Below are 4,137 nucleotides of genomic sequence, written 5' to 3'. Positions count from 1 at the left end.
CCTTCGAGGCAGAGAGGAAACCTGCCCTGTTCACACTTGTCCCTCATCCTGGCCCTGCCCGCTATATGCCCCGCCCTCACGACAACGTGCGCATGCGCCCTGGGGTAGACCGCAATGCGCATGCCTAGGCTGCGGCCAGCCGGAAGTCTAACTGGTGGGAGTTGCGTTCATGGAGTCGACTGTGCCAGGTCTCCTGCTCTCCTGCCCTCACTTTGCCGGCTCTCAGCATTGTCTTAGGCCCTGCTCGCCCTTCTAGGCCCATCTCTTCCAACAAGCCTCCTTGAAGACTGGCCTGCGGCCATTACAGGAGCCGGGCAGCCGCCATTACAGGAGCCGGGCCTGCCGCCACTACAGATGAGGGGGTTTGCACTCAGCTTGTTTTACATCCTCTCATCCTTCCCCACCCCCTCTCCTAAAGAGCCTCACTGCAGCACACCAGCCTGCCTCCTCCTCAAAGGTGAAATGAACCCCCTGCCTCTGAAATGTGTGCCTTTTATATCTTTAACATTCCTTTTCCTTTTCATGGCGCCGAGCTGGGTGAACAGTGCCCTGTCTTCCCGCAACGGCCACAGCCCTTTTAAGTCCTGGGAAAACTTGGAGAAGAAAAGTCTAACCTGAAAAGCGATATCTGAAGACAATTTATTCTCTTTCAGGAGGAAAGGAACTTTTCCAGCCGGGAAGCCACAGCTTGCTGACTTAACACTGTCTGCCTTAAGGTAAGTCTTATTTTTTAAGTCAGCACTTGGTACGTTCCCAGAACTTACCTTCTGTCCCAGCATAGTGTTGTTCCATCTTCTGACAATTACCCCATTACTCACCCATTTGCTAGAATGGCAGGTGAGGACGAGGGCAGGGCGGGAGAGGTGACACCCAGCACCCACCGAAAAGATGGGGACCATGGGCAGTTTTGTTGTCCCCAGGACCCCTCCTATCTTCCTGAGCCCCTGCCATCTTTCTGAATCCCACAGAAGCTATCCTAAGCCTGTCCCTTTTCAGTTACTTTCACATATTATATCTTTGGTCCTGTGACAGCCCTTTGAGGCAGATAGGAACCTGCCCTTTCCCAACTCATCCCTCACCCCAGTCCTGCCCATTGTAAGTTGTGCTTTCTGTTCCCTGACCCCCGTTTTCTGTGGGTAAAGGAAGAAAAATATGAAGCCACCTCCCTTTGCCGAGAAGGGGAGAGCTTGTCCTTACCCATAACTCTGTCTGGCAAGTCTTCAGTTTCCAGGGACGAGGAGGTAGCAGTCCTCTCACCAGGAAGCTCTCGCTGCTCCCATTCTCCTTCCCTGGCCTCCCGTTCCACATGCAAGGGGAGTGGGGCACTCGGGGTTCGGGGATGAGTCCCAGGGATGCGGCTCAGGCCTCTGGTGCGAGATCGGCTTCGGTGATCCATGTTGATTGATTGTCTGTTGAATGAACAGCCTCAGTGAATTCTAGGCCCTATGCTGGGTCTCTAAGTTTGGGAACTGGGAGAGGAAGCTTGGGTAGGGAGTTGCTTCCTAACACCTCTGCTCTGGGCTGAGCTGAGGTGCCCCAGTTGCCAGCAGGGGTTGCTCACCAAGTGGGCCCGTGAACCTCTTGCCCCCCGGAGAGAATGGCCAGCTAGGCCAGCTCCCAAGCGCCAACTGTGCACCCCTCAGTTCCTGCGGAATCCTTTGGCAGTTGACATTCTGAGTGGCAGTTTGTTCTGAATCCTTCTGTCCAATGATATTGCCTGAGTGTCTGCCTCCTGCCAGCAGGCATTGTGCTGTCACAGTGTCAGTCCCAGGAAGCTTGGGCAGGGGCACTGTCTCCAAGGCACTCACCATCCAGCTGGAGCCAGTTCCCCATGTTAATAGTATAAAACCATCAGACACATAGGGGTGGTTCTATATGTAGAATGCACCTGAGGAACACCTGGGGAGCTGGAAAGCATTCAAGTGTATGGAACAAGCCCCAGAAATGATTTAAGAGGTCCTGGGGCAAGGGGGTGGTCCCAAGTGTCTATGGTTTCACAAACGATGTGTCGGCTGAAAAAACACCACTAATGGAGGTTAATAGCACAGGTTTGGAGTCAGCTGGTTCTTGGTCCCAATGTGAGTTCTACCGCCGCTGTCCTTGTGGCCTTGGAAAGGGTATTGAACCTCTCTGAGCCTGAGTTTCATCTGTAGATGGGTGACATTAATACCCTCCCCATGTGAGACTGAACGGATAATGAGTTTCATGATATAAGTGTAAAACCTTACTTTGAATGTGGGCCAGACTTAGGGACTCACTTCTGGTGCACAGGTCAGGAGGAATGCTTTGTGACTTCTGAGGCCAAATCATAAAAAGGATATGTGTGTATACACACACACACACACACACACACACATACATACCGGTGGCCCAGTGCATGAAATTTGTGCACATTAAAGGGATTAATTAGAGGAAATATTTTAATATTGGTATTTGCCCTTTCTCTATAATAGTGTCAGAGATGAAAGAAAATCAGTAAAATGTATATGAAAATCTTCCTCCTGTCAGTCTGGGGCGCACCACGGGACCCAGAGTCAAGTTTCCGCCCACCCACGTGTGCCTCGAAATTGTGCAAGACCCAGACCCGTCCAGGCCCACACCCATTGGGCTAGATCCAGACCCCTGACCGGCCCTACCATTGTCAAGCCCCACCAGGCAGGGTTGCAGCCTCAGTTCCCCTGGCCGGGCGTTGGGCCAGGGGTGCAGTGTGAGGTCCCCTGTCAAGCCCCACCAGGCGGGGGGCATGGCTTGAGGTCCCCTGTCAAGTCCCACCGGCACAGGGGTGGAGGACGAGGCCTGAGGTTCCCTGGCCCAGGTCAGGGTTGTGCATTGAGGTCTCCCATCAAGCCCTGCCAGGTGGGGGATGCAGCCTGAGATCCCCCCATCAAGCCCGGCTGGGCCAGGGGTGTGGTCTGAGACCCCCCATCTAGCCCCACTGGGCAGGGGGTGCAGCCCCTGCCTGACGCTGGGAGAAGGGCGCAGCCTAAGTTACCCCTTCAAGCCCTGCTGTGCGGGGGGGCGTGGCCTGAGGTCCCTTGGCCTAGTACCAGGGTGGGGGGGGGCGCACCTTGAGGTCCCCCGTCAATCCCCACTGGGCAGGGGGCACAGCCTGAGGTCACCTGGCCCGGCACCAGGGCGGGGTTGCAGCCTCAGGTCTCCTGGCCCAGTGCTGGGGCCTGGATTGTGACCTGAAGTCCCCCATCAAGCTCCACTGAGCAGGGGGTGTGGCCTGAGGTCCCAGTCAAGCTCTACCGGGTGGGGGGCACACCTTGAGGTCCCCAGTCAAGCACTGCTGGGTGGGGTGCGCAGCCTCAGGTCCCCTGGCCCAGTGCTGGGGCCTGAATTGTGGCCTGAAGTCCCCCATCAGGCCCCATCAAGCAGGGGGTGTGGCCTGAGGTCCCAGTCAAGCTCTACCGGGTGGGGGCACACCTTGAGGTCCCCAGTCAAGCACTGCTGGGTGGGGTGCACAGCCTCAGGTCCCCTGGCCCGGTGCAGTGGCAGGGGGCATGTCCTGAGGTTCCTCGTCAAGCCCTGCTGGGTGGGGGGCATGGCCTGAGGTCCCCTGGCCTGGCGCTGGGACTGCGGACATGGCCTGAGGTCCCCGTGTCAAGCCCTGCTGGTGTGGGGGTGTGGCCTGAGGTCACCCATGAAGCCGTGCTGGGTGGAGGAAACATCCTGAGGTCCCCTGGCCTGGCACCAGGGCGGGGACAGCTGCCTAAGGTCCCCTGTCAAGCCGCCAGGCATAGCCTCAGGTCCCTGCTGATTGCTCATTAAGGCTCGTTACGGGAACTCCGCCTCTGCTGTGCGTGCAGCCATCTTGTGTTATGGAAACCCTTGTCTCCACTGTGGGCGTAGCCATCTTGTGTTCTGGAAACCCCACCGCCACCCAGCTCCCGCTGTGGGCGCCATCACCTTTGTGGCGGAGTGATGATCAATTTGCATATTCCATCTTTATTATATAGGATCTGCCTATTGTGGACACCTTATTTAATAATAGAGAAACATGGTAATTAACCGTAACTTCGCTACCCTCCCCATTGGCTAATAAGCATGATATGCAAATTAACTGCCGACAGCCAGATGGCAGCCGACAGCCAGGCAGCTGAAGTGAACAGGAGTCTTGCTTCTCCCACAGAG

The sequence above is a fragment of the Myotis davidii genome, unplaced genomic scaffold, assembly GCF_000327345.1.
Source record: "Myotis davidii unplaced genomic scaffold, ASM32734v1 scaffold2301, whole genome shotgun sequence".
Classification (NCBI taxonomy): domain Eukaryota; kingdom Metazoa; phylum Chordata; class Mammalia; order Chiroptera; family Vespertilionidae; genus Myotis; species Myotis davidii.
Note: the sequence above shows the minus strand (reverse complement) of the source record.